Source organism: Mastigoproctus giganteus, chromosome 1 (assembly GCF_048544385.1).
Source record: "Mastigoproctus giganteus isolate SK-2022 chromosome 1, ASM4854438v1, whole genome shotgun sequence".
NCBI classification, from domain to species: Eukaryota; Metazoa; Arthropoda; class Arachnida; order Uropygi; family Thelyphonidae; genus Mastigoproctus; species Mastigoproctus giganteus.
The window spans coordinates 242,265,754-242,278,799 of NC_143575.1; the positions used below are offsets into that span (position 1 = coordinate 242,265,754).

The following is a 13,046-nucleotide window of genomic DNA, read 5'->3' on the forward strand; positions in this document are numbered from 1 at the left end:
CTACACTCGCAGTAAACGTTCGGCTTAATTCGGTTCAATCGGGAATTGCGGCCAGTACAACAGTAACCAAGTGATTCTACGCAGCGTCAAAGAGTTATTTTCTAATTATTATTGTAGCATCGATCGAACGAAGTTCCTTTGGGTTTGACTTCTTATTGAAAAAAATAATATTGGTGCGAGATATTTTATGTTTTATGCCTTTTCTAATTATTACAATTTTTAATTTAATATAATTTATAGCCCATAAAATGAGCTGATTAAAAAAAGAAAAATTGATGCCGAATGCCGCATTTTCAATGATAATTGGATATTCAGATATTTTTTTTAAAAATACATTAATAATTTGATAATTCAAGTAATACAACATTTTTTAGGTTCTGATTTTTTTTATTAAATCGTTCAATCTATTCCGGCCCGCATCATGATGCAAAAATTTCATTCGGCCCGCTGACGAAAAAAGTTGCCCACCCCTGCTCTAAACTAAAGAAAGATTCAGCAGCACTGTTTGTGAAACTTTTTGCTGTACTGGAAGGCGAACCTTCCAAATAAGTTCAGTATTAGAAGACTACCAGCAAAACATCAAAAAAGTCTTTTTATGGTGCTACAAAGTACCTACTCTTTGCTTGGAAAAGAGCAAATAATTAGTGCTGGATTTAGTGCTATACATTAAGTTTTGTTGTGGGTGGCACAGCTATGTTACAGTACACATGTAGTATTTGTACATTTGTAGCTGTGTTTTAATTGTCTGATGTCATGATAAGGCAGTTTCCACTTCATGGAGATGGGGGAAACCCCTAGTGCCGTTTGCCACTATTTACACACACACACACACACACACACACACACACACTATAGGATACACACCTGTGCACAAAAGGACCATGATTTTAACACGTCCTAACAAATCCGAAGAAGCAATGTGTGCAAACTGCAAAGAGCATAACACGCAACTGTTTACAGAAGGTACCCAATTATGGGTACCTTCTATAAACAGTATAATACCAACAGAGAGAATTTCCTACAAAATAATGCACAAAGAGCAAAAGCAGTTGCAATTCAACTATGCCTCAAAGCGGACAAAGAAAATATAGACATACTCCTTCTACAAGAGCCCTATACTCATGCCAAGGAAGTAAAAGGATATCCAAACAATTACAAATTTGTACAATGTCAGAACGACACCCCCTGAGCCGCAACCCTAGTGTGTAATCCAGATTTCACAGTTACCAGAATCTCCCATCCCTGCTTCCCCTGGGTGGTCTGCGCCCACATCATCAGCACAGTTGTCAAATTCTACACCATTTCTATATATCCAGACCTGAAAATGACATCCATCCTGCTATAACCTACCTACAGACCCTCTCCATGGAGCTCCCCAACACAAGAATACTCATCAGTGCCGATGCGAACTGCCATTCCCTAGCTGGTTCAGCAAAACTCAAGAATGCTGTGGCTCAATGAACGGGCAACACCTGGAGGAATATCTTGCCAACAGCCCATATGTAATCCTAAATCAGCCAAATAATCTGCCACCTTCTCCAGCACTCTCTGGGAAGCAACCATCGATGTTACTTTTTCAACCAGATCACTAGCAAGACATCTCCAACTGAACCGTACACAACAACTGGTTAACATCTGAACACTGTGAAATCATTTTCCAAATGCTAAGATCTCTAGACTGCACAATCATTTCCAGACAACAAATGCAAAGATATTCTCTGGCAAAGGCCAACTGCCCCTCTTCCGGGATATCCTAGTTGCTGGTGCCAAAACACTACAAGCACAAGATCCACAGGCTGGCTGCCTCGATCTCCACCAACATGCAGTCACAAAGATAATCATAAATGCTGCAAATGCTGCCATCCCACAAAAGAAACTGATGCCTGGTGCTGTCCCTTGGTGGTGTCGAGAGTTGCAAAACCTCTGACGGGAAGTGGATACAAAATGCCATGCCTTCCAGCATGCCCACAGGTCTTGGCTGGCAGCTGAGGTTGAAGCCTTGAAACAGAGCTACAGAGAAACAAGGAATCAATACACTGCAATCATCAGGCAGAGGAAGAAACTACCCTGGGAGCACCTTGTCATCACCGTGGGAAACAATGAATCCTGGGGGGGTGGTCTACCGGATCACTACTAATAAACTTCCCAGGGGAGAGGTCATCCCCTCCACCAGAACGTAGAAGAATCAACTAACGACAACATGGCAGAAGTCCATAAATAATATACTTAACCTGCTCAACAACCGTCCACGCATGAACAGATCCTGCTCTGCGAGGAGAATGAATAATACTGGTTGGACCGGATTGAGGAACCTTTCACTCAACTAGACCTCAACCACACAGCCCAGAAGCTCAGAAACAAGAAGACACCAGGCCTGGAAATCATCAAAAGAGTCATTGAATATGCCCCTGAACTACTACTAAATTTATTTAACCATTGCCTATGCTTGGGATGGTTCCCAACTGAGAGGAGAACAGCCGGTGTATGCCTAATCTTGAAAAATCTGTCAAAGAAACAGGACTTACCCGGCTTTTACCGTCCCATAGCTCTTCTATCCACGATATGCAAGATACTTTTTTTCACGTTGGCATTCGAGGTGAGCGGACGCGCTTAGACAGGGCTCCTCAGTTAAGTGGTTTACTTTTGGATAGTGCTTTTAAATATTTGATTTATTTAGATATTGTTGGATTATTTTGTTATAGGTTTTCCTGTAACTGTTTGATTTTAATAATATTATAGATATAATTTTTTAAAGTTACTTTCATTGATATTTATTTAATTTTATAATGGTAGTTACGAGATCTGCCTTAAACACGTCACAGGGTATCGTGACTCACACGGAAATAGCAGATGGCGATTTACGGGTGAGTCATGACTTAATCCGTTGTCTAACCTGTGGTATGTTTTCCAGGGTCGACCTGGTGACTAATCCTATCTCACCTAGGGATTCTTTTTTTTGTGATCGATGTAAGGAGTGCACCGATCTTAAATTACAATTTGGTGCACTGATGGAACAATTTGAGTCCCTGAAAAAACGAGTGCTTGCCCTCGAAAATAATGCATCTGGGAGCTCGTCAGGGACTCAAAACTCCAGCAATCTACCAAGTGATGCACACCCGATTCGAGCCTCAAAACAGAAAAACCAAGTGCAAACTACTCTGGTTAAAAAGGACATTGTTTTATTAGGAGACTCCATTGTCAGGGAAACGGGGAATATTTTTTTGTAATAAAGATAGGTGGAGCAGAACCAGGGTATGTCTGCCGGGAGCAACTATTGATGATGTCACCAACAGATTGTCAGATTTTAAAGGGGGTAAAGAAAATATTATTATTCATGTGGGGACAAACGATATTAAACGTACACGATCTGACGATTTGTTGGAAAAATACAGGACCATGCTGAGGAAATGTCGCGAGCTAGGCCATAATGTCTATGTCTCTGCAATTCTGCCCAGACACGATAGGAGAGATTATATGTTAAGAGCCTTGTGGATTAACTCAAGACTTGAAGGAATCTGCAAGGCTTTAGGGGGTAAATTTCTATCAGCATGGCCCACACTTGTAGGTAGAAGGAATTTGTTTTGTAGAGACGGGATACACTTAAACAAAGGTGGTAGTGCAAAAGTTTTTGCCAGTATTATTGAGGATACCTTAAAGGTTCAGGGAAACTGCTAGTTAGGGGGGATGTGGGTAATACTGACATGCGTTTATCTGATAATATTGGTCAATGTAACTCTTGCACATACCTTAAGAGTTCTTATCTGTTACCCCAACTGGATGTATTATCTAGATGTTCTGGGGGCAAAGACGTTTCACGTAAGCGGGTAGCTAATATCAGGGAAGAGAGTCGAAAAAACTTCAAGGGTTGTGTTAGGGTTGTTAAATATACAAGAACAGTAAATCTTAATTGTTTATACAGTAACGTTAGAAGTGTCGTCAATAAAATGAGCGAATTCGAACTGCTGGTTAAAACAAGTAACGCGGACATAATAGGGCTTACAGAGACGTGGTGCCACCTGGAAATTGGGGACGATGAGTTTCAGTACGGCTTGTATAATGTATTTAGTAAGGATAGGTCAGATAGAAGGGGTGGTGGGGTAATGCTTCTTATCAGAAGCAGCCTGAGTGCGATGATAGCTTTCCCGGATTCAGACATTTCACATGCTAGTATAGAGTCTGTATGGTGTGAGATAGTTGGAAACAAAGGTATAATGCGAGTAGGAGTAATCTACAGACCAGGTGATTATGAAGATTATGACAAAAGCCTCTACATGCAAATGGAATGGGAAAGTAAGCGTCAATGCCTTATTATGGGTGATTTCAATTTGCCTCTAATTGATTGGAGGCAAATGGGAAGGAAATTCGACATGGGGAACAAAATTTTTAAATCAACTAGATGACTGTTATTTGCATCAACATGTCAGGGAAAGTACTAGAGAAAAGAATATCCTAGACCTCATCATCACACATGAATCAGATGACATAACAGGGCTGACAGTAGAGGAACCAGTAGCAGGAAGTAATCACTCACGGAGTTCTACGGTGGATGATGACGAGAGAGGTAGCAGAAGTAAAAGGCAAAGGAATGGGTTTTAATTTCAGAAAAGGAAATTATGATGCCTTAAGGTACTACAGGCATACCTCGATTAACGAATAGGATGCGTTCCACGAAATTACTTCGTTAACCGAAACTTCGTTTTCAGAGGTAAAAATACTATGGCCAGAATAGGGATACGTTCCTACGTAAAGAAAATGAAAAGCTTTTTTTCGAACAAAGAAAAGTTTTATTAAATAAACAGTCAACTTACATACAAAGTGAAATCACATTTTAAAATATGAGGTTAAAGTTGATTGTTTATGCTTTTTTTCTCTTTCATTTAAAAATTGCCTATACGGAGTTATTGCATTTAACACTGATCGCTTAACTATAACACTTCTTCCTAAATCAGGATCATTTTCACTAAAAAAATTTAAAACGTTTTCAATGTCATTTAAGCACCTTTTTAAATCTTTGGTTGTTAACACTTTTTCGGCAGGAACTTCTTTAACTTCGCCTTCATTATCTTTGTCTTCGTTGCTAACAAGGTTTTCTAAATCTTCCACTGAAAAACCATCATCTTCTGCATTCAATAAATTTCTAACATCCTCTTCATCGAAATTTTCGAAACCTATTGATTGAGCCATCTGGATAACTTCATTTCTAATTTCTTGGATGTTATTTTCTTCTTCTAGTACAACTTCTAGCCATATTTTGCGCCAAACTCCATTTAAGCATTTCTTAGTGACTTCTTTCCAAGAACTATCAATGTTTTCAATTGCGCTTTTAATGGTGTAGTTTTTCCAAAAAGTTTTAACTGTCACTTCCTCTTTATCCTCTAGTTCAGGTAAATTGCTTAAAATTCGACGCAGATAATAAGCTTTAAATGATGCTATTACTCCCTGATCCAATGGTTGAATCAGGAAAGTTGTGTTTGCTGGAAGAAACACAACTTTGACAGGAATGCATGTGTCCAACGTGTTAAGATCAGTAGGATGTCCCAGAGCATTGTCTAACAACAAAAGAGCTTTTTCTTCAAAGTTGTTTTTTTGACAATATGTACTGTTTTACTCCAGGACAAAAGTGGTTAACAAACCAATCAGTAAATAACTCCTTGGTAACCCATGCTTTTCTATTTGCTTTCCATATTACAGGTAAATTCATTTTTATGTTACCTTTTAACGCCCTCGGATTTTCTGAATGGTAAACTAATAACAATTTTAATTTATAATCGCCAGAGGCATTTGATCCAAAGAGTAACGTTAAACGGTCTTTGGCTGCTTTGAACCCAGCAGCTGATTTTTCTTCAATAGAAATGAAGCTTTTTGTTGGTAGCCGTTTCCAGAACAAACCGCTTTCGTCAACATTGAACACCAAATTTGGTGGAAAATTTTCACGTTCGATTATTTCCTTTAGTTTTTCTGGAAACTTATTTGCAGCTTCTGTTAATTTTACACTATGAATCCTGGCCCGTTTTTTTTAAATTTCTCGAACCAACCATGAGAAGCCCTAAAGGTTTCCGTAATTTCTTCAGTTTGTTTAGATTTCAGGTGATTAAACAAAAATAATGCTTTTTCTTGAATCACCATTTGACTTAAAGGCATATGACGTTGTGACATATCATCTATCCACAAACTTAACATTTTCTTCATTTTTTTCTAAAATTGAATTCCTTAAGCGAGTTAATTTTGCCGCTGTAACATCTGTACAATTCTGAGCAGACTGTTTTATTTTTTCTGATTGACTTAGTATGGTTGTTAAAGTTGATTGCGCTAATCCTAAAGAATGTGCCACATCGGATTTTCTTTCGCCGCTTTCAACACGTCGTACGATATTTAGTTTAGTTTCCAAAAAAATTGCTTTTCTTTATGTTAAATGGGGCTTGAAATTGCGGACTTCGTTATATCGAGGCTTCGTTATCAGAGGTAACGTTAACCGAGGTATGCCTGTACATGGCTCTATTAACTGGGTAGATATCGCGCAGAGAATGAATATAATTGAACTGTGGTACGCTTTTAAAACATTAATCACAGATGCCTTGAATGCGTATATACCATTAAAAAAAATACTCCACGAGAAGGGTTCCAAGTTGGATGAATAGTAAAGTTGCCACATTACTTGAGCAGAAAAAGGTGGCATGGAAAGGTTACAGAGCAATAAAAAGTACTGAAGCCTATAACAGCTACAAGGTGATCTGTAATAGAGCCACAGAAAAGGTTCGACAGGCAAAGGCAGTTTATGAGAAATCACTAGCAAACAGAGCAAAGAGGGGGGATAAAGAATTCTTCACATATATAAATGCCAAGAAGAGCAGGATAAACCAGATCGGACCTTTACGTAAGGGAAAGGGGATAGTAATAAATACACCAGCTGCCGTTGCAGATGAGCTCAACAGTTATTTTGCATTGATATTTACAAATGAAAAGCCTTTTGTGGCAATGGGAAATTGTGGTAGCGAAGTTGAAAAATATGTAATTAATGATATTGAAATTTCGCAAGATTATTTAATGAAAAACTTTTGAGCCTACAGACCAGTAAGGCTCCTGGATTTGATGGAATATACCCTATAATCTTAAGAGAGGCGGCAAGCGAGTGCATTGAACCATTGAGGCTAATTATGCGAGCATCACTAGACTCTGGGGAGATTCCCTTGGATTGGAAAAGTGCAAATGTATCTCCCATACATAAGGGTGGCTCTAAAAGTGAAGCTGGAAATTATCGACCTGTCAGTCTGACTTCAGTAGTAGGGAAAATCATGGAGGCAATGATCAAGGGTGGAATTCAGGATCATTTGAATCGAATTGAAATTCTCAAGGATACTCAGCATGGTTTTGTAAAGGGAAAATCATGTTTAACAAATCTGGTTCGCTATTTCGAAAGGGTCACTCACGAGCTGGATTTAGGGAATAATTTCAACATTGTTTATTTAGATTTTAGCAAAGCTTTTGACTCAGTCCCACATGAGCGGTTGCTTTATAAGCTGGAACAGGTTGGAATCACTGGGAAAATCCTTAGATGGATAGAAGGATGGCTTCAGGGCAGGAGGCAGAGGGTTGTGATAAATGGCTATTCCTCAGATTGGGTTGATGTAAGAAGTGGGGTTCCCCAAGGATCAGTATTAGGACCACTGTTGTTTTTAATTTTCATAAACGACATTGATGAAGAGATAGAGGGCGTGATGTCTAAATTTGCAGATGATGTTAAAATTGGTAGAGTAGTTAATGATCACTGTCAAGCTGAGCTTCTTCAGAGAGACTTAGATAGACTTCAAGAATGGTCAGAAAAATGGCAGCTGTGCTTTAATCCAACAAAGTGTAAGGTATTACACCTGGGAAACAGTAATCCCAAAAAAACTTATTCACTTGGTGGAGTTCAACTAAACCCAGTACTGGAGGAAAGGGACTTGGGTGTTACGATACGGTCAGACATGAAATTCTCTGAGCATTGTAAACAGGTTGCAAGGAAGGCCCATGGTGTCCTATCGATGATCTATCGAACTTTTGCAAGTAGAGACAGGGACGTGATAATCCCATTATATAAGGCTTATGTTAGACCACACTTGGAATACTGTGTTCAAGTATGGAGACCGCACCTAAAGAAAGACATCGAGCTTCTTGAAAGGGTGCAAAGAAGGGTAACTTGCCTGGTGAGATCGGTAAAAGGGCGTCCTTATGAAGAAAGACTTTGAATATGTGGGTTGCAGAGTTTGGAAACTAGACACCTTAGAGGAGATTTCATTGAGGTGTTTAAGGCTCTGAGAGGCATCAGTAAAATGAATGAGGAGAAAAATTTTCAAGATTATAAATGATGCTGGAACTAGGGGACATAAATTCAAGTTACGGGGGGGAAATGTTTAGATTGGACTGTAGGAAGTTTTATTTTAGCCAGCGAGTTATAAATTACTGGAATAAGTTGCCTTCATGGGTGGGAGAAGCCGACAGTTTGGGGAAATTCAAAGGTCATCTGGATAGTACTTTCGGGTAAGGGAAGCGCATAGGATGATAGGTTTAATTTCCTTTTTATTTATATTATATATATATATTTTTTAATTATTATTATTTAGTTATTTATTTTCAATTATTATTATTTAGTTATTTTATTTATTTATTTTTTTTTTTGTTTTTATCATTGTTTTGTTCGGATTTTTAATTTTTTTTTTTTTGGCTGGTGCAGCATAAGCCATAGGCTTTCTTGCACCATGTGGCCGTTACTAATACTAATACTAATACTTGAACATTTATTGCGGCAAAGAATGGAGAATCACTATGACACAACCAACCTCTCTTCCAACAATCAATACTGGATAACATCATCATGACTGCAAATACCTGCAACCAAAACTATCTTCTAGTCATCTCCATTGACATCGCTGGGGCATTCGACACCTTATGGTGGCCGACTGTCCTAGGCAGGTTCAAAATAGCAAACCCGCCCACAAACCTTTACAACTGTATAAGAAAATACCTCTTCCATAGAAACATTATGGTGAGAGCTCCTTTCTGCCAGGTCACATGCCAAGTATATAGAGGCTGCCCGCAGTGTTCTGTACTGGGCCCACTACTATGGAATGTGGTGCTTGACGACTTCCTCCACAAAGATCTTGGAAATGTAACCTCCCTGGCCAACGATCTTGTCTTGATGCTGGCCGCAGACTCCAGGACACAGCTAGAGGCATTGGGAAACCAGGCCCTTGTATCTTTGCAGGGGTGGGCCACCCAAAACAACCTTTAAATATCACCCACAAAAACCTGCTCCATCTTGCTGAGGGGACACCTCCATCCAAACTGGTCTCCACAAATCAAGATCCAGAACACCACCGTCAAGTTTGTCACGCAACTTAAATACCTGGGACTGTTCCTGGATGGGAACCTTACCTTCAAAGCCACATCTCACCTACATCCAGCGAAAAATAAAAAGCTACTCTGCAATGGTCGCCAGAGTCACCCAGAGGGACTGGGAGCTGAAACGGAGAACCCTCAGCCTCTTCTGCAAGACAGTATTCCTACCCACAATAATCTATGCTGTCCTTGTGTGGTACAGAAAGGCCACCACAGCAACCGATCAAAGAAAGCTAGAAAGCATACAATGCTCAATCCTAATAACCATCACCTGTTGCACCATCAGCACTCATGCCCTCCAGGCCCTGGCAGGTGCCCTCCCCCTAGACCTGGAGGTTGTGCGGTGTGGCATGCTATACAACCTGACAAAAGGAAGATTGGCCAGCTTCATTGATCTGGGAAACAACCACTCTGAGGAAAAAACAGACTCGCCACCTTCCTCCAACAGATCTGGCAACAATGCTGGAATGACACAACCAAAGGAGCAATAAGAAAGAAATTCATACGAGGGCTCCATAGAACCCACCCGGAACTGCCATCCTGGTTTTCTCCAGGCTTCCTGACTACATATTTGCTGACCAGTCACGGCACCATCAGGGAGAAACTAATCACCCTAGGCCTAACCAACAACCGGCTGTGTTCCTGTGGGCTCCTAGAATCCTGGGAACACATAATGTACCATAGCCTACTATAGGAAGACCTCCAAATGCATAATAATCACAACCATCCATTTCAACCTGAAGGATCAGGAATGCCATCTCCTGGAATCAAAAGAAACCAACAATACATTCTCAAAATTTTCAAAAGACCTCTTTGGGAGACATAGATCAATACCACCACCATAACACCGACATTCCCCATGGGAAATGCCAAAGGAACTGACCACACCACAACTTGGCACCGTGGAAATCAACCACAAGTGTAACTCTGTTCCAAGAAAGACCTAAACCAGACTGGACACCAAACGTCACGACTACAGTTCTTGGTGGGGTCATGTCACTAGTATGGCTTCACACTGTGTAGGATCAAACAAATGCACAACTAAACGATCACGACCGCAGATCTTGGACAAGGCTCCTCCCATGAATGACTCCAATAAACTGGACACCTGAAAACGACGACTGGGATACTGTCCCAGATATGATGACCTACTGGACTGACACTGGAAGTTACACTGCATACTTGCCATACTGGCAATCTAAGCCAGTTCCCTTGCTTGGCCCACTCTTCTTCCCTTTGCCCGATGGTACATGGGCATGCTCCACTGGTAACTGTTATGATGCTTCTTAAAGGGAGATTAAATTATGATCGATCACCTAAAGCTAAAATTAATGAAGTTTAGATTCCTTTTGTTTCGGTAAAATATTTAGGTATAAGACTAGATGATAAATTGTCTTTTCTCCACCACTTAAATTACTTACATAACAAAGTTAAAAAGTTAAGTTTGGAAATAATAAGGTTAACTAGATTTAGCATTAGTTGAAGCACATGATGCAAGAAAAAAAAGGTTTATACAGCATCAGCAAAAAAAAAAAAAAACTTCCCATTTCACCCATCCAGTCACTTCAAATGTTTGTCTAGTTCAGCCTTAAATTTATTTAAGCTATCGACTTCCAAAACAACAGATGGAAGTCTATTCCACAATCAATAACCGCTGGCTAAAGTCGAATGCCCGCACATCTATTCTACAACTGTCTTTCCTCATTTTGAATCTATGCCCCCTTGAGTTCTTAATCTGGGCAAGTGGAAGTATCCTGTCAGCATTGAGCCTGCTCAAACCATTCAAGGCCTTATACACCTCAATCGGATCACCTTGGAGGTGCCTAGATGCCGCAACTTGCAGAACTTAAAGCTTTTCTTTGTAAGAGCACCACTTTGTTGCTCTCACCAATTTTGTTGCACTTCTCTGTACTCGTTCTAGCAACTCTAGATCCTTCCTAAAATGAGGCCTCTAGACCTGTATGCAGTACTCAAGATCTGACCATTGCCTTATACAAAGGGATAATCACCTCCTTGTCTCTGCTAACAAGATTCCAATATATCATTGACAAAACTCCATGACCTGCTCTGGCAGCCCATCTGCACTACTCAGAGTACTTCATATCTGACTGCACAATTAGTAATAGTAGTAGTAGTAGTGGCATGTGATGCAAGAAAGCAAGTGTATGCAACATCAGCCAAATAAAAAAAAAAAAAAAAAGTAGCTTATGCAGCATCAGCCCAAAAAAAAAAAAAATTACACCATTCCCTCCAAATGCTTGTCCAGTTCCTCCTTAAATTTATTCAACCTATCAACTTCCACAATGACAGATGGAAGTTTGTTCCAGCAATTAACCACCTGCTAGCTAAAGGCAAATTTCAGCACATCTATTCTACATCTGTCTTTTCTTAATTTGAATTTATGCCCCCTTAGGTTCGTAATCTGAACAAGTGGAAGGATCCCATCAGAATTCAGCGTGTTCAACCCATTCAAGGCCTTATACACCTCAATCAGATCACCGCGCAGGTGCCTAGTCTCCAGCCACTGCAATTTCCAGAACTTAAGCCCCTCTCTTGGTAAGAGGATCCCTTCATTCCCCTCACCAATCTTGTTGCCCTTCTCTGTACACGCTCAAGTAAATCTACACCTTCCTAAAATGAGGCCTCCAGACTTGTACGCAGTACTCAAGGCGTGGCCTGACCATTGCCTTACACAGAGGGACAATCATCTCCTTTTCCCTGCTAGCAAAATTCCTATACAGTGAAATTTCCCTTTAACGGACAGCCATGGGGAACGAAAATGTGTCCGTTAGAGAGAAGTGTCCGCTAACAAGAAGTCTGAGGGAGAAAAAAAAAAAGAATGAAAGAAAAATCGTTAAATGTTTAATGTAAAATTAAATTAAATTATATACAGATTTTGCACAATATTTTTGTAAATAATATACATACAATTGTGCTATGCATATTATGACTTTATCTTAAGAAAAATACATACAGTAATCACTTATTTTCTTCTGCACCTTCTTCCGGCTGATAATTTTGTTTTCAACATTTGTTTGGAGTGAAGAAACCATCGAAAGTCCTTCAGTATCTTCTTCAGCGGCGAAAAACATTTTTAAACGATTGATTTGTATGAGCGCTTCTTCTATTTTCATCGGTGGTTCGTCGTTAATATGTTCTTCAACAGAATGACCTCCTTCCATTTCTTCATCTTCTGAGTAACTTCTTGAAAAATATCGATGATAATGTCGTTGATATCTAGAGCACCTTCTGTAGTGAGGTTTGAGTCTATATCTTTGTAGCCAGGGTCACTTGCAGCGGAAGTATCGTACATTATCAATAGATGTTGAAGTTCTTGTTCTTCTTGGTGCTCCACATTGCTGTTCACAACTTCAATTTTTACGTTTGAGAAGCCAGACTTTACAAAACAGTTCACGACAGTTTGTTTTCTAATTGCGTTTACTGAACAGGAAATCCATTGAATCGCATCTAGGATGCTGATTTTCTTTGCAAGGTCACTCGCACATGTTACATCGTTCATGTTTGCAATGAGATGTCTTAAAACACGTTTTCTGTAGTGAAGTTTAAAATTTTTTATTATCCCTTGATCCAAGGGCTGATACTCTGCAGATGTGTTTGGTGGCAGAAAAATGATTTGAATGTTGGACAATTCAATGTGCGGGTGAGATGCA

General features: G+C 39.8%; 1 protein-coding gene across 5 annotated transcripts in view; it reads right to left on the reverse strand.

The window, feature by feature from the left end:
• The window catches only part of LOC150091709 (fibronectin type-III domain-containing protein 3A-like), a 489,490-nt gene that overhangs the window by 41,000 nt on the left and 435,444 nt on the right, over window positions 1–13,046 (reverse strand). The gene's annotated exons all lie outside the window — the stretch shown is intronic.